We start from the raw sequence: 17,812 nt of genomic DNA on the forward strand, positions 1-17,812 counted from the left end.
GTCGAAAGCAACAACCAAGGGACACGCAAGAACGTGAATAACGCATCGCCCAATAAACATCAAAATACAGAGCGGGCGGTCCATCGACAGACTACCAACCACTCTTAAGCCCCTTCAAAGTTACTTCGAAAGGGAAAAAATCTATGGCCTTGACCAAAACTCACAACTTCGACAAACAGGTGGTGGAAAGAAGGGCAGTACTAAGAAGACTAAAAAGGCGGATCAAAACTAACTACTCGGAAGCACTGCAAGAAGAACTGACAGTGGAAACGAAAAAATACAAAGCCTGGTTAAAAAACCACCGCATAATCCTATACCAAAACGATTCAGAAGCCATGTTGAAAAAGGAGGCCGAAAAAGATGCCAGAGAATTCTGGAAACTGCTAAACCAAGCGGGTCCTTCAAACCAAATAACCCCCTGCAATGCAGTAAGTGAAGAAAACTGGAAAACTTACTTCACCGATCTGTTTCAGGAACCACCATCAGCGCCCCCCTCAACTCAAGCTGAGGCTGAAACAGAGTGGGTAAACGTTTCTGACAAAGAAGATATCCAAGACGCACTTAGAAAACTCAAAGCCTCGCGAGCACCCGGCCCAGACGGGATCACAAACACTGACTTGAAATTACATGCTGAAAACTGGGTCCCCTTCATCAGTCAGGTGTTCAGCAACTGCTCAAACACTAGATCCATCCCGAGGTCCTGGACTTCTGCCATAGTGGTCCCTATCTATAAAAAGGGAGCAAAGTCAGACCCACAGAATTACCGACCAATCGCACTCCTGGACACAATCGGGAAGATATACGGGTCACTGCTGCTAAAACGATTCCAAAAATGAGCGAAGGATGCTCCTTGTGCCGATCCATTTCAAGCAGGTTTCAAGAAAAACTCATCCGCCACGGTAAACATCATGCTACTTAGCATTATCAAAAGCAAGACCCTTCAAACCACATCGAGAGTTTTTCTCTCGTTCATAGACCTATCGCAAGCATTTGACCTGGTGGATCGAACAAAGCTATGGGAGAAGTTAACAGCATGGGATTGCCCCCCGAACATCCTCGCCACAATAAAAGCCCTCCACAAGGACACCACCATGAGGGTCAAGCTAAACCAGCAGGGCTTACTCTCAGGAGAGATCTCGACCAATCAAGGTGTGAAACAGGGGTGCCCGCTGGCACCAGAACTCTTCATAGCATTCATTGGTGACCTGAAAGAAGCAAACAAGAGCTCCAGATCATTCCCCCCCAAAATCGGCAACGCGCCAACAGCACGCTTGCTATACGCCGATGACATCACCTTACTGGATAGAACAGAAATCGGACTCCAGAGACAAATGACCGACCTGGCAGACTACATCAAGCAGGCAAACCTTCTTATAAACAAAGCAAAAACAAAAGTCCTCATACTGGAAAAAAACCCAGAAGATTGAACCGCTTGTGCGCTTTAAAAATGTGAATAAATAAACATAATGCTATGCTTGTGTGGTCATTGTTTCTTATTACTGTGGTTATTTGTGTTTGATTATAAGGCATATAATAAATGTATATGTATTTTTCATAAACACTTGTCTAAGAGTAATCTGTAGCCCGTTACTGTGTGTGCGCTCATTGTGGGCCTTCGATCACTCTCGCCCTCCTGAGAGTGAGTCTTGACTACCGCCAGACTACCTTGATTGGTCTGTTGTCCATAAGCTTCACCTGTTCCACTAAACTAGGGTGGCCTCCTAAATTTCTGCCCACCAGGTCAGAGTTTAGAAATCCATTTTAACATCTACCAGACCAGCCACATCCACATCAATTCTACCGACTGATAGGAAGGGGAAGAAAGTTGATGCTTTGGCTAAGACAATGGTCTCCTTGGGCATTATGGCCCTGAAGACTGTCAAGGCCTCTTGTGGGTTCACCAAGTAATCTTTTGGTATGTGGGTGGCTATTGCTGAGGCTGCCCAGTATATCCCTGAGATGGAGATGTATGATGACTTCCAGAGGCTAGTAGACGATGGCAAGGAGGTGGCCTGGCAGTCATTGCAGACGAGCCTGGACATCACTGACTGCGTCAGCAGATCCATGGGGTCAACCACAGTTTTAAGAAGGCAGGCATACCTGCACACATCTGGATTCTCACTGAATGTTCAGAACAAGCTCTGGGGCATTGCTTTCAATGGAGAGAATCTTTTGGCCCCTAGGCCAACGACTCTTTGTAGAAAGTTAAGGAGTTCAATTTAGCTGCAAAGTCACTGGGCATAGCTGTCCAACCGCCCGCCAAGCCTACCTTTTAGCTTTGCCTCAATGGGTAGGGGCTTCCAACGCTATGTCCCTTATGGCATGAAGGCTCAGCTCCTGCAACTCAGGCAGGAGCACAGGTGTTTCCTGCACTCGGGGAGGGGCAGGGGAGCCCTGTAGAGGCCAGCAGGCAGCGGAAGCCCTTGAAGCCATTTTCATTTCTCTCCCGATTAGAGGAAGTACAACAGAGCACTGGTTCCAGTGGCAGGAGATTACCTCTGATGCCTGGGCTCTTCTGCCTGTACAGTGGGGTTACTGTCTGCCTTTTTTAAAAAGGCCGCTGCACAGATGTTGTGAACTAAGGGAGAATTGAAGATCTGAACCTGGTTGGCTGTCTTCACTCTCAAACGGTTCAACAGTAGCAACGTAGACCGTGGACAGAAAAACCTTCGCCCCAAGAGCGCGGCTTGCAAGAGATAAATTACACCTGACAGGCCAGGGGCTTGGGTGAAAAGTCAGGAGCAGCAACAGAGCTAAGGGAAAAAAGGTAAGTTCACAAGATCAATATCATAAACACTAGATAGTGGCAGTTAACCGAAACCCCCTTGTACAACCCAACTCTTACTCCAGTGAACATGAGAAAAGCTGTGAACCTACTTGACTGTGAAGGTACTGGTGTTAGATGGAAGAGGCTGGTGCAAGAGAGGTAATCCAAGTGGTAAAGTCCCAAGGACCTAACCCGAACGGCACAAGGGTGCAACTATCAGTGTCCACACAATTCCAAGGAAACCGCAGTGTGTCCATATAAATTCCCAATGAGTAGCAGAGCGTCCATAAAGGTTCACCAATAAGTGTTGTTTGAAGTGACACAAAGGTATACCGCAGAGCGTCCAGGTGTCACTTAAAATAAAGAAAACAAAAAGTTCCAAGGTGCACAGTGAACTGAGGTGGCAGACTGTCCAAAGGGGGGGATGTGGTGGTGCACAGAAGAGGTGCGGCTGCAGGTCAAAGGTGAGTGCTGAAGTGATGAAGGAGTAGCAGGTTGATGGTCAAAAAGCGGATACAGACTCCCGCGAGAAAAATGCCACTTCAAGCAATGGAGTCGGGTAGCAACAGACCTGAAGCGTTTCCGCCGCATGAAAGTTCCGTTTAGGGCTATCGCAGGAATCAAGGTCGTAGGCAGGCAAAGATTCAGTAACCAGGTAAACAAGTTGGGAGAAGTGACTAAGCGTCAGAAATCAGGAGCAAAACAGATGCAGAGTAATCCAAAAAGCAGACAAAGGTCAAAATAATGGAGCTAAGGCAAATAAAGTGCGACTCAACAGGAGGAAAGTCACAGTTAAGGAGCACTCGGGAAGCGTTCTCTTGTCATACTTATGGTTTACCTATGGAGGATGATGGGAGGCACGTCGCATCTGAATCACGTGACTCTCCTTGGACCGGGGACGCTGGGAGATGTAGTTTCCTGGATACCTCTGCAATGAAAGACGCCAAGGTAATTTCCAGGTGTTTGTGGCAGATTGCTTTGAGAATGCAGCCGGATGCCGGGTTGTGACAGTACCGCCCCCCCCCTCCTCCCCTGCAAAGGGCACCATATAAGCGCCTTGACCAGAACAGACGCAAAAGGCGGGGAGCCTATAGATTGGAGGCAGGTTCCCAGGTCCTCTCTTCTGAGCCATAGTCCTTCCAATCCACTAGGTAATACCGCACACCACTGCAAAGTCAGGTATCAAGGATTGCATGAACTTCATACTCGTCCTCGCCTTGAACACGACAGGGGCAGGGGCTGTAGGAAGCCTAGTACCAGGTACAAAAGGACGTAATAAGGAAACATGAAACAGAGGGTGTATCCGCCAGCGTGCTGGGATGTTCAAATGGACGGTTACGGGATTAAGGCATTTCTGAACCTTATAAGGACCCACATAACAAGGCAACAATTTGTTTCCCTTTGATGGACAAGTGCTTCGTAGAAAGCCAGATGCTGTCACCTGATTGATAAACAGGGGCTGGGGAACAATGTTTGTCCACCTGCATCTTAGTCCCGGACTGGGCCGCTAGCAAATGACCAGCAACCGACGAACGGACTGATACCAATGAGTCACGTAAGGACTTGGCTGCAGGAACTTGGTCCAAAGACGGTAAAACAGGCGGAAGGATCCTAGGGTTTTGTCCATACATAGCATAGAAATGGGAACAACCTACGGAGGAATGCCTAGAGTTGTTGTATGCAAACTCAGCAGCCCGCAAGACCGACAGCCAGTTGGATTGGTGTTGAAAGCACAGACAACGAAGGAACTGCTCCATGGTAGCATTGGTGCGTTCCGTTTGGCCGTCGGTCTGGGGATGATACACAGATAAAAGATGCGCATCAATACCCAAGGAGCTGGTTAAAGCATGCCAGCAATGCAAAGTAAGCTGAGAACCACGGTCTGAGATCAACACGGTAGGAAGCCCAAAGTGATCAAAGAACAAGACCGCTAGCTGGGTGGCTGAAGGTATGCGATTACATGGGACGGAGCGTGCCATTTTTGTAAAGACATCTACCACCACCAGTATGGCTGACATATCGTCAACCACTGGTAGGTCCACCACGAAATCAAGGGTCACTGTGTGCCAGGGACGAGGGGGTATAGGCATTTTCCATAGACCCGAAGAGGCCTCTTAGCTTTTATGTTGCTAGAACAGCAGAATTTAGGAAAGCGGACCAACTGTTTGTAGCCTTCTCAATGGCGAGAAAGGGTTTGGCTGTCTCCAAGCAAACAATCTGTAGGTGGATCGCGTCTCTGCACACCTCCAAGGAGAAGGAGTGGTTCCATAAAACTTCTGCATGCAGAATGTTACCTGAATGGAGTGAAGGGGATGTCTCCGGGCATCGGAGCCCTCTCCACGAGGTGGGTGGCTGCCTCTTCAGCGCTCCGAAGGGGAGTATTGTTGAGGGACAACTGCTGAGCGGCAACTTGGTCCTCACTGCATACTTTCACCAAACACTACTGCCTGGATGTTGCTCATGGAACTGATGTTGGTTTTGGGAGAGTGGTTTCACAAGGTTTCCTCTGTAGGGAATTTCATAACGCCTCAGTCACACATACTGCTTGGGGAGAGGAATCTGCAGGAGAAAAGCTATCAATTGAAGGAGAAATTTGTTACTGTGATGTTCTTTCTATGGATTCTTCTCCAGCAGATTCCTCATTACCCTCTCATCCTACCCTGCTATGAAAGTGCCCGCAGTTAATGACTAGCTTCTCTTTGGGAGAAAAGGGGTGGGCTCTCGTTTATAGGGCTAATGTTCACCTTATTAGTGTATTTCTGCATTCTTTTTACGGTCCCCATTCTCCAGTATAGGGTCTGGCATGGATCCATGTGCTCATGAAAATTCCCTGTCAAGCTGGGAACGCTTGGTAAATCAAAGCACTTCCGCTTCAGCCTGAAATCTGCATTTCTCCTCTATAACCAATCACTGTCATTTTGGTCATACTGCCACCATCCAATGATTGTCATCCCTCTAAGCTCCACATATGGTGGCCATCTTCAGATTTGTACTGCACGTTTCAGTGTTTGGTGTTGTCTTATCTTGCTCTTCGAGTGTTTTGCTATTTTCACATTTTTTTGGACACATTTGTTATTTTCAGCAAGGACCCGTTGTCCACTTTCATCTCCAGTTCATCTCTTCAAGTTTTGGGTAGGCTGGGCCTACTTCGCACCTCGACGATGTCTGAGGAGACGTCGTCTTTTCAAACTGTGAGCGATGTGTGAACTACGGCACATCTACATCCGGATCAGCACCTCAAGTGCCTATATTGTCTGCATCCAGACCACAACGAAGATGGATGCAAAATTTATAGTGAATTCCTGACTAAGACAAAGCGGGATGGTTATCGAAGGTTAGTGGCATGGTTCAAAGAGGAGAGGCCTCTGACTCGGCATCTGGCCATTTGCATGCCTCATTCAGGGCCAGCCAGTCCCATGAGCGTGCTCTCTCTGAGAAGAAGAGGTCTAAATCTTTTGAGGATGTCCCTTTGCAGGGGATCCAAACGTAGGTGAAACACCACGCTGCGGAGCCCCTCCAGGGTCACTGTGGGGCCCAGTTCAGGAAGGACACCATCCCAGTCTCCATCTCCGTCCATGGTGTACCTGCTGGTTGGGAGCATACCTTCCGCGAGGAAGTCCCTGACCCTGTCGAAGCATAGATCTTCGTCCAAGGACAAGGCTACGAAGGAGAGGTCTTTGGGAGGCCCATCGAAAGCTTGTGTTGACGCCCTCATCGTCCACCAGAACCACATCGACAGCTTCCCCGTGGACGACACAGCCCAGTCGATGACCACAACCCTGTTGACTGCTTTCTACTGGATGTTCCTACCATGGATTCCTCATCACCCTCCCAACCTACCTCACAGTTACAGAGCTCTATAATACAATTTTACTATGACTCTCCTTTAACACTAAACGTGGCTGTGCAATGGGGGAAAAACAACAACTGAGGTCTCGGGATGCCAAACGCGCTTTTTGTACCTACATCAATGTGATGTCCAGTCACGGAGGCAAAAACTCGACGACCATCAACGCCAGTGTGCATGACGTCCCCTGCTGTGAAAAAAGATTCTGAGAGCTTGTGAGGTTCTTGCCTGTTCTTGCGCAGAGGCCACACAAACACTTGCCTCCCCGTTGCGTCTTGGTACCTTTGTGTTAGTATTAACATAGGCCTCCGTGAGCCGCCAGTGGAAAAGGGGTAACGGTCCTTGGGTTGGATAAGTATGGGGATGAGGGTAACTGGAAGGAGGATTAGGGAGAGGTTGTGGATAGGTATGGGGAGGTTTAGGGTACAATGCTCCTCGACTCCGCTGCCCCCTTGGGGTTAAACTCTGCCCTTGCACTCTGCATGCAGACCGAAACTGAGAGACTCAGATCCTTTGCTTTTACCCAAGCAAGAGGACCCTGCTATACTCACAACCTTATAAGCCCCTCAGAACAACAGAGTCATATGTGTGATTATACATAACATTCAATGTATGACTCAGTGTTCATGTCACCTTTAGCAGAGATCAACATTTAGCAATACTTCATGCTTAGCAGAGAGCAACATATAGCATTCCTACATGCTATAACTGTCTCAATTGTGTAGCAGAACTGAAGTTGACACACTCAAGCACAGAACTCAGATTAGATAAGTTAGCAGAAACACTGCTTAGCTGCGGGTTGTTTTCACACGGATTCTGAAGTCCCACGTGGCATTTCCCTCAGCGCGGCAAATCTCTTGCACTGGATTCTGTGCTATGCACAGCGTGGCACACTTCGCTAGGAAGATAGGAGTCAATGAGAGTGTGCAGCAGAAGCTGTCCTTAGCATTACACAGGTGCCGGAGTCCGGCGACTCCGCACTAATTCTATGCCACTCAGCACGGTCTTGGTTTGTTCCTATAGTTTGTTTGCTGCACACGTCGTTGTGTTCTATCAATTTTACAGTAACGCAATATTGCGTTCAAAGGAAAGCACTTGCACTTATTGTGTTTGTAGGGGGGGGCCTGCATCTGTAACAGTTGGTGTCTGGCCCTACGGTGGCTTGCTTACAGGAGCACGTGAGAGACATGTCTGCCTTGCCTGGTAGTCTGTAGCGTGAACAAAGCCTCACGGGTGTTGCACGTGCATATTCCTGGCAGAGCTGGGAAACCCTTACTTGTTCTTCTTGGCCTTCTGGGTAATGTAGTTCAGAAGCGGTTATCCTGCTTCCTTTATTATTTCTGCAATCAAAACAGATAAGCCTTCTCGTATAACTACTTTTAGGCAGCGTTCTGGCTCCATACAGGGATTTGGTCCATGTTGTACTACAGGCCATGAGCTTTTTCTTGACCGTACTCCCCCCCCCCCCCCCGCCCACCAGAAGGGCCAGGTTTCTAGGGATAATTCCGGTGATAGATGCAGAGGAGCCAAGGAGCATGTATGTTTTGTGTGGGCTCTCAGGATTGGCCTTCCGGCCTGTATCCATCCGTGTCAATTAGGTACCACAATAGCCCTTTACGTAAACAGGAGTATAGGATTTCTTTGACCTTGAATTCTGGAACTTCATTAACCAGAATTGGCAGGGAGCTTTTCAGGCGGGCTGAGGCTGGGGCTGCTTTTAGCAGTGCCACATGAAATACAGGGTGTACTCGGATATGTGAGGGAAGTGTTAAACGCACCGCCACTGGGTTAATGATGGGCTCTATAGGAAAGGGTCCAATAAAGCGGGGTTGAAACTTTCATGGTCCTAACCGGTGGAGGTTGCGCGTTGCCAGCCATACCTTATCCCTAACCTTATAAGCAGGGCTCAATCTTCTTTTCTTGTCTGTATACTGCTAGTACTGCCATACCACGCTTCCATGAGTTGTTCTTTGCGTGCTAGTGCTGCTGTGATATTTGATACCATTGGTTGAGGAAGTGGTTGAATGTGTGGGTGATAACCGTATGTACCGAAGAAGGGAGTCTGCTTAGTTGAATGCATAGGGTTGTAAGCTAGTTCGGCAAGCCAGATGGTGGACTCATTATCGTGTGTCATGCAATGCAGGTATTGTTCCAATGTTTGGTTCACGTGTTCAGTTTGCCCGTCGGTTTCTGGGTGATAACTGGTGGACACTCGCATTTTGACCCCAACAGTTATGCAAAAGACTTGCCAAAAGCGGGATGTTAACTCCGAACCTTTGTCGGATACGATGTGTTGAGGTACTCCATGAAGAAGCACCACATTCTGCAAAAACAAGTCCACTAAGGTGCTTGCAGTTGGTGTTCCCTTACAAGGGATGAAATGCGCTAACTTGGTGAATGAATCTACAACCACTAAGATTGTGAATTCCTGATTCTCCGGAAGCTCTACTATCAAGTCCAGCGATATGGTGTGCCACAGCATGGCCGGAGTGGGAAGAGGTTGTTGTTTTCCTGCTGGTTTTTCGTGGTCTGATTGGTTCCCTAGGCTGTTTTCGCATGTAGCCACATATTGCTGTATGCCCTGTTTCATTCAGGGACACCAAAAATGACGACGGACTAGTTCTTGTGTCTTGGTTATTTTCGGGGTACCTTGCAAAGGGGGGGAGTCATGGCATCATTGGATGGACTGCTGTTGGATGGCCTTGGTTGGAAGAAATAGGGCTGATCCATGAAAAGGTAAACCGTCTTATCGTCTGTTGTTTTACTCAGGATGTTCTACTGGACTAATTCTTGTGCTATAATGGCTTTTCAGATGTTCTCAAACATATCGTCTACTATGATACTGCCGATGATACGTGTGGGAGGCACTATGTGCTTAGGATCCTCGGTTTCTTTGATTGGATTTATGGTGTGTTCAGGATAATGTGACAAGATGTCTGCCTTTCTGTTTCCTGCTCCTGTATGGTAGGTCACTACAAAGTCAAAATCCGCAAAATACATCGCCCATCGCAGTTGCTGAGGACTTAATGCTTTGGCTGACTATAGGAACTTCAGGTTTCGGTGGTCAGTCAGTACAGTGATCATATGTTGGGCCCCCATGAGGTAATGACGCCACTCCCCAAATGCTGCCATTTTGGCCAGTAATTCCTGGTCAGCAATTAGATAGTTTTATTCTGCAGGAAACAGTGTTCGGGAATAATATGCCACCGGATGGAGTCGTCCTGAATCGTCCTGTTGCGATAAGATGGCTCCAATGGCAAAGCTCGAAGCATCGGTTTCTACCATGTAGGGTTGTGAAGGATCTGGTGAAGCAGCACAGGAGCATTAGTAAAGGCTCTTTTTAGGGCCTGAAAACCTGCTTCTGCCGCTGCGTCCCATTGGAACGCAGTTCCCTTTCTTAGCAGACAGGTAATAGGCTGGACCTTTTTTGCAAAACTGTTAATGAATTCCCTGTAAAAGTTTGCGAATCCCAGAACTGTTTGTATGTCTGAGGTGGGGGACGGCTAGTCAACAATCGCCAGCACCCTTTTCTTGTCCCTGGTTACTCCTTTGGGAGACAGTATAAACCCCAAAAACTCTACAGTGGACTGGTGGAACTTGCATTTTCCGAGCTTGGCCTGGATCTTGTGTTCCCGTAATCATTGCCGGACAGCCTTCACATGGTCTCGATGTTCTTCCATGTTTCAAGAATATATGAGTATGTCTTCAATATATACGACTATGAAAATATCCAAGTAACCCTGTAGGATCTCATTCAGAAAATGCCGGCGGTCTTCCATTTGTCTCCTTTCGGCACCCGCACCAGATGGTATGCCCCATGCACGTCTACTTTGGTGTAGACTGTTGAACCTGCGTACTTGATCTAATTAAATGGGAATAATTAAAGGCAATAGATAGCGTATTTTTATTGTGATCCGATTGACTACTCTGTAGTCGATGCTTGTCCGTAAGTCTCCAGTTTTCTTTGGCAGGAACCCATGGGACATGTTTGTTTCTATGTAGTCCTTCAGGTGTGCATTCTCAGCCGTTAATGCATAAATTCTACTGCAGGGTAGATTGGCTCCAGGGTCCAAGTCAATTCTACAATCTACAATCGCTGGTGGGAGGGACTGCAACCCTGTTGCAATGCGCTGAACAATGCTTTGATGGGAATTGTATAGAGCCCTGAGCCCAGTTTACTGTTGGATTGTGCAGCCCCAACCATGGCAGCCCCAAAATCAATCCAAACTGCAGAGCTGCTATGAGGTCAAACTGTGGTTCCTCTTGGTGGTGTTGATCGCACTCCAGTAGGATTTGTTTTCATTTGCTGCTTGATCAGGCTCGATACCAGTGGTGAACCAGCCACAGACTTGACCTCTTTGTCTTGTTCTTTGTCCACAAGCGGTATGCCTAGCCGGCATGCTAAGGTTTCATCGATGAAGTTGCCCGTGGCCTCAGAATCCACCATTAACGATACAGGAACCCGCTTGTTTTGCAGGTCTAGGTGGCAGAGATGGTTACTTGCATGATATGCGGTTATTGCTAAGTGTTTCTGAATGTCTTTGGATGGGATTGCCCGGGCCATCCTCGTTACTGGCGAGTGCTGGCGTTTCCCAACACCTCACCTTTGGGTTTAGTAGGACAGTCCCAGATGAAGTCGCCAGCTTTTCCACAGTAAAGACAGTTTACGGCCACACCACACTGAATGCGCCTGATCTCGTCTGATCTCGGAAACTAAGCAGTGTCGGGCCTAGTTAGTACCTGGATGGGAGACCGCCTGGGAATACCAGGTGCTGTAGGCTAAAAAAAAAAAAGACAGTTTGTCTCGCTGCCTCTTGTCTTTTTCGTTTTTTTTATCGGCCTCCTCACGGATCCAATTTGCATGGGCTCCTTTTGATTCTTTTTCATCCCTCAGAAGTTTTTCTGGTGGCCCAAGCGAGCAATGGGTTTTGACTCCCATTTTCGCCAATCTTGTTTACATTCATTTTTCTCTGGTCCAGGCGTAGAGCCAAGTCTGTCATGGTGGAGCAGTTTCCTGGTTGTGGTTCCCCTGTGCAATATTAGATCTTTAAGTTCCTCCCTTAGCCCCTGATAAAACAGAGCCACTATTTTCTCCTGTGGCCAGTCGGTTTCCATAGCTAACCGGTTAAAAGCAGTGACATATGTTACAAGATCCCTGCTTCCTTGGCATAACGTTAGCAACTCTGTGTTTTATTAGCGATGCAGCTTGCCAGTTCAAGATCTTACCAAATTCCTCGAAATAACTGTACCAACTGTACAGGATTGAATCATCCTTGTGTACCAGTGGTGTGGCCCAAGACGCCACGTCTCCGCCTAGGTACGATATAACTAATGCAGTGCGAGGTTGGGCAGACTGAAAGACTGCAGGTTTGGTCAGGAAGTGCAACTGGCATTGCATGACAAACTGGTTTTACTCCTGTGAATCCCAATGATACCTCTCGGGAGGTGCTAACTGAAGTGGTGGCTCAGTAGACACTTGAACTTGTACTGGAGCAGGTGGACCTCGAGGCAATGGTGTGGCTTGGGCAAAGGCCTGTGCCGTTAGGTTTTGTACCTGACCGGCCAGAATAGCATAATACTGCCTGGTCGCAATCAGCTCCGTCTTGAGCTCCTGTAACACTTTTAGCATGTCTTCCATGGCGTTGTAGTGCTACCCAGGCGCTTGACTAATCATGGGCTTGCGCTTCTGTCAGGTTCTTGCCATGTCTTCCACGCAGGCAGCACGAATACCTGCCTCCCCGTTAGGTCTTGGCACCGGTGTTTTAGTATTAACACAGGCCCCTGTGACCCATCAGTGAAAGAGGGTTGGGGTCCTTGGGTTGGATAGGTATGGAGATGAGGGTAGCCGAAGGAGGATTACAGAGAGATTGTGGATAGGTATGGGGGTTTAGGGTACAATGCTCCTAGACTCTGCTGCCCCCTGCCCGCCCTTACACACTGCATGCACTCTGAAACTGAGATCCCTTGCATTTACCCAAGCAAGTGACCTCTGCTATACTCACAACCTTCTAAGCCCCCAAAGACAACAGAGGCACATGTTTGATTACACATAACATTCAGTGGATGGCTTATTGTTCATGTCACCTTTAACAGAGATCAACATTTATTATAACTGCATGCTTAGCAAAGAGCACATGTAGCATTCCCTCATGCTGTAACTGTCTCAATTGTATAGCAGAACTGAAGTTAACACATTCCAGCAGAGAACTCAGATGAGATAAGCTAGCAGAAACACTACTTAGCTGCGGGTCATTTTAACACTTATTCAGAGGTCTCACGCGGCATTTCCCTCAGCACGGTGTCTCTCGCACTGGATTCTGCGCCTTGCACAGCGCAGCGAACTCCGCTCGAAAGACAATGTCAGGAGTCAATGAGCGTCCGCAGCGGAAACTGTCCCTAGCATTACACGGGTGCTGGAGTCCAGCAACTCCGCACTGAGTCTTTGCCAATCAGCGTGGTCTTGGTTTGTTCCTATAGTTTGTTGGCTGCACACATAGTCACGTTCTATCAATTGTACAGGAACACAAAATCCTGTTCAAAGGAAAGCACTTGCACTTATGTTGTGTTTGTAGCGGGGCCTGCAGCTGCAACAAGCGTGGTCTGGCCCCTTAGTGGCTTGCCTGCAAGAGCTCTAGGGCGACACGTCTGCCTTGCTTGGTAGGATGTAGCGCGAGTGAAGCCTCGCGGGTTTTGCACATGCATGTGCACGTTCCTGGATGTGTCCTGGCAGGGCTAGGAGGCTCGTGCTTGTAAGGGCCTTCTGGGTAATGTAATTTCGAAGTGGTTATCTTTCGTCCTTGATCATTTCTGCAATAAAGACAGATGAGCCTTCTTGTATAGCTACTTTTAGGCAGCTTTCTGGCTCCATACGGGGATTTGGCCCATGTTGTACTACAGGTCACATGCTTTTTCTTGACAGAGCTGCAAAGCAAGAGATTAAATATCGAAGATGAGGAATCCATGGGAGGAACATTCAGTAGAAAGAACACTACCAGGGGTAAGTGATTTGTTCTTCTAGTTGTTTTTTTCCTCCCAGGGATTCCTCATCTATGATTTCCATATCCCAGCACAGCTCTTCCTCTGATGATGGAATAGCAATCATCTTTCAGACGGTCAAAGTCCTCCAATCCCAGGGACAAGTGCCAGTCTTTGCCTTCCTGCACCTTCTGGGATTCATGGCCTCCTGCATCCTAGTAATGCCAGAGGCTAGGCTGTGCATGAGATCGTTTTAGTGGCTTCTCGGTTGACAATGGTCACAGTTTCAGGGCACCATGTCGGACTCTTCACAGGTCTTTGATAAGTGGCTCAGGATATTGCGTGATGGGCCGTACGAGACAACTTGCTAAAAGGCGCCCTTTTTCGCTAACCTTGGCCCCAGGTGATGGTGGTCAGGGACGCATCTCTGACTGGTTGGGGGCGGGCGCTCACCTGTTAAACCTTACGGTGAGCAGACTTTGGTCTCCCGTGGAGTCTCGGGAACAAATCAACTTGCTGGAGCTGAGGGTTATCAGTCTGGCCCACATAGCTTTGCTCCCCTCTACGAAACGTAGGACTGTTCTTATCCTGGCGGACAACACAGTGACCATCCACTATTCAACAAATGTGATGTGGGGTCCTTGCCTCTCTGCAGAGAGGCAATGTGACTGAGGTTCAGGGCTCGAGCACAGTGTCTCAGTGACAGCGGCTCATCTGGCCGTAAGAGAGTATCTCACAGTGGATGCCTTCAGCAGGTAGACTTTAGCCTTCCACAAGTGAGAGCTATGTCGGGAAGTTCTGAGGAGATCTTCTCCTGTTGGGGAACTCCTCAAGTGGACCTCTTTGCTTTCAGTGTCAACAGAAAGTGCGAGGTGTTCTGCTCCAGGGAATTTCCTCGCCCAATCTCTCTGAGGGACAAACTGACGGGTGGACTTTCAACGTCCTATATGCACTCCTGCTGATCCAGGTAATTTCGCTGGTTCTCAAAAGATTGTGCCTGTTCGGAACCATGGTGATCTTGATCACACCCGACTTGGCCTGCAGAACGTGTTGTCCTGAGTTGCTGGACATGTCTATCTGCCCTCCCTGGCATCTTCCGAGTCAACTTGCTCTCCCATTAGTAGCGGGCAGGTCCTCCACCTGAACCTCAGCAGCCTGAACCTTTATGCTTTAGGCTGAGATACAAGGAGTGGGACTTGTCTGACAATGTCCTCGATCTGATCCTTTCAGCTCGGAGGCCCTCTATGAAATCCATTTATGTCTGCAGGTGGTGTACAATTTTTCGATCTGGTGCTGGAAGAGGGATTTGGAACCTTTATCCTGTCCTGTATCTACTGTGTTAGATTTTCTGCTATCTTTGGCCTGGGTGCTGGCCTGCAGATTCCCACTGTAAAGGTTGTCCTTCTCCAGCATGGGTTCTGGCATGGATTCACATGTTTATGAATTTTCCCTCTTGTCAGGCTGGGAATCCTCATTAAAAAAGAAAAAACAGTTTTGCTTTAGGCTGAAAACTGCATTTTTCCTCTAAACCTATATTGGTCCTCTGGGTTATACTGTCCCCATCCAATGACAGTCGTCTCACTAAGCTCTACCCCTGGTGGCCATCTTCAGATTTATACTGCATGTTTCAGTCCTCTTATGTTGCTGTGCAAGCTTTTTTGATATTTTGTGTTTTTTTAAAGTTTAATGTTTTTTTGACTGACTTGGTTCCATCGGTCGACTACCGGCAGCAGGATACATTGTCCGCAAAGATAATCCTTACATCGCAGATATCCTCTTTGATGTTTTCCACAGGCTCAGTCTTGTCCCTACTGCGCGAGGAGAAGAGGATCCTCTTCAAGATAGGAGAGAAATGTGGCCTAAGAAATGTTGTCTAGGATCGACACCACAAATGCTTGTAGTGCCTGCATCTGGACCACGATGAAGAGGCAATGCAAGATTTGCCATGGGTTTTCAAAGAAGAAGAAAACAGACCATTTCAGCGATCTAGCAGCGTCATGCCACTTCCAGGACTGGCTGATCCTATGAGCGAACTACCTCTGAGAAGAGGTCCACGTCCTTTAAGGACGCCCCTGCACAGGGGGTCTAAAAAGTCAAAGCACCACACTATGGATCCCACTGGGTTCACCATGTCTGCGTGGCCCAGTTTGGGAAGGACACGTTCACTGTCGCCACCTACGTCCACGGCTAACCTATCAGTTGGGGGTTCTCCTTCCAAGAGGTCCTTGACCCCATCGGAGCTGTGATTGCTGTCGTCGGACAAGGCTTCAAAGGAGAAGTCCTCGGGTGTCTCCTCTCGCCGCCCATCTACAAACCTGTCGGCGACCAAGACGATAACTTTGTTATCCAAGACATCCACTCGGTCTATGATCACAACCCCATTGATTATCACAATCCCGTAGACGAGAGCACCAGCATCCACTTTGTCGACAATTCCGTTGACCATTACCACTTTGTCAAAAGGGGTTGTGGCCATGACAGTGGTCTCTATGATCATGACGACATACACCCCCGGGTGGTTTTGCCTCTGCGGCATATGGCTTGAGCGCGCCACTGCCAATGACTTCAGCTGACGCCCCTGTCGAGGTCGTGGTACCCATCGTCTTCCGACTCCTGAAAAAGTCGGATAAGGGTAAGGAGCGGCTATCGCCCAAAGAGCTTCCCCTCGACCCCCCAGGCAGGGGCAGGTGTCCCGGCAATATGATATGGCATTTATAATGCACCTATACACAATTGTTTCAAGGCGCGACAAGGCAAGGGAGGGGGAACAGAGGGAAGACGGAGACAACGATCTTACTAGGCCGGGTGACGTAGAGATCGCGCAAGTGCAGGGAAAGAGGAAAGGGGCAGGGGGCAGTGCAAGGGAACGGTAGTTAAATAAATAGAATAAATAAAGCAATAAGTAAAAGTAAGGCCAGCTGGTGGCAAGTGCACTGGTAAGTGCAGACATGACGTGTCATGTGCTGGTGAGGGGCTGTAGGGATACAGAAAACAGTACCCAAGTACATGGGATGAAAGGGAGGCCGTGCAGGAGTGCAACTGGCGGGGGGGGGACCTGGGCCCGAGCTCAGAGGATAGCCGGGTGACCAGTGCAGTTTCAGCCAGGAGTTCAGCAAGGGAGAAGAGGAGAGAAAACAGAAGCAAAGAGGAAGGTTTTGAGGTATTTCCGGAACCGGAGATGGTTCGCACATTTCAGGGAGGCTGGTCCAGAGGGAGGCTCCACCCGAAGAGAGAGATCTACCACCAACTCATTGCACGGAGAAGCGACTGACCCTGGGGGAATTGGAGGCGGATGAGGGAAAGAGCTCGAGAAGTAAGATATTTTGCAAGAGAGAGTTGAAGGTATTGCGGCCCCAGAAGTCCTTGTGGACAATGCAGAGGGTTTTTAACTTAATCCCCGCTGCCACTGGGAGCAGGGCAGAAAGTTCAGTCATGGAGAGATACAATCCCTGGGCTTGAAGCCAAGGACAAGTCTCGCAGTCCTGTTCTGGATGAGTTGCAGAGGGCGGAGAGTAGAAACAGGCAGATTTAGAAACAGGCTGTTGCAGTAGTCCAGCCTAGAGAGAACCGGAGCTCTGGGGAGATTCTGGGGGAAGGAGATTAAAGGAAGAATACCTCTGAGGAGGTGCAGCTGGTAGTGTGACTCCTTAGCGACGTCAGAGATATGAGTAGAGAAGGAGAGTGTGGAGTCGAAGATGACCCTGAGATTTTTAGCCTCATAGGTGGGAGCAGGAAGAGGGCCAAGAGAGGCCAGTCAGAGAATAACAGGAAAGGAGGGAGCAGGAGAGGGGAGAGGGGAGCAGGAGGGGAGGGCAGGGGAGGGCAGAGGAGAGGAGAGGAGATAAAAATTTAAAAAAGTAGTGGTGGAAGGGAGCCTGAAAATAAGTTGTCATCCACATAGCACTGAAAGTTGGGGCAGAGAGTGGCAATGTGGTGGGCAAGAAGTGCCAGGTATTGGTTGAACAGCCAGGGAGAGAGGTTAGATCCCTGGCGAACGCCACAGGTAGTGATAGAGAGGAAGGACCCAAGTTGGATATGGGAGGGTCGATCAGAGAGGAAAGAGGCCAGCCAAGCCACTGCCTGATTGGTGATCACGGAGACGGTTAAGCAGGATGGCATGGTTTACCGTGCCAAAGGCAGAAGAGAGATCAAGTAAGATGAGGACAAAGGAGGTGTTGGAATCGAGGTTGGAGAGCAGGTCTTCACGGATGTTCAGGAGTGCA

The 17,812-nt window shown here is 48.7% G+C and overlaps 1 protein-coding gene and 1 non-coding gene across 3 annotated transcripts in view; both read left to right on the forward strand.

Moving 5' to 3' along the window:
• Positions 1-17,812, forward strand: part of KNTC1 (kinetochore associated 1) — a 2,501,313-nt gene that overhangs the window by 2,133,795 nt on the left and 349,706 nt on the right. The window lies entirely within an intron of this gene.
• LOC138494446 (5S ribosomal RNA) lies at positions 11,277-11,395 on the forward strand. The gene has a single exon (XR_011277375.1). It is a non-coding gene; the product is annotated as a 5S ribosomal RNA (ribosomal RNA).

Source organism: Ambystoma mexicanum, chromosome 10, assembly GCF_040938575.1.
Source record: "Ambystoma mexicanum isolate Mex_15411 chromosome 10, UKY_AmexF1_1, whole genome shotgun sequence".
NCBI lineage: Eukaryota > Metazoa > Chordata > Amphibia > Caudata > Ambystomatidae > Ambystoma > Ambystoma mexicanum.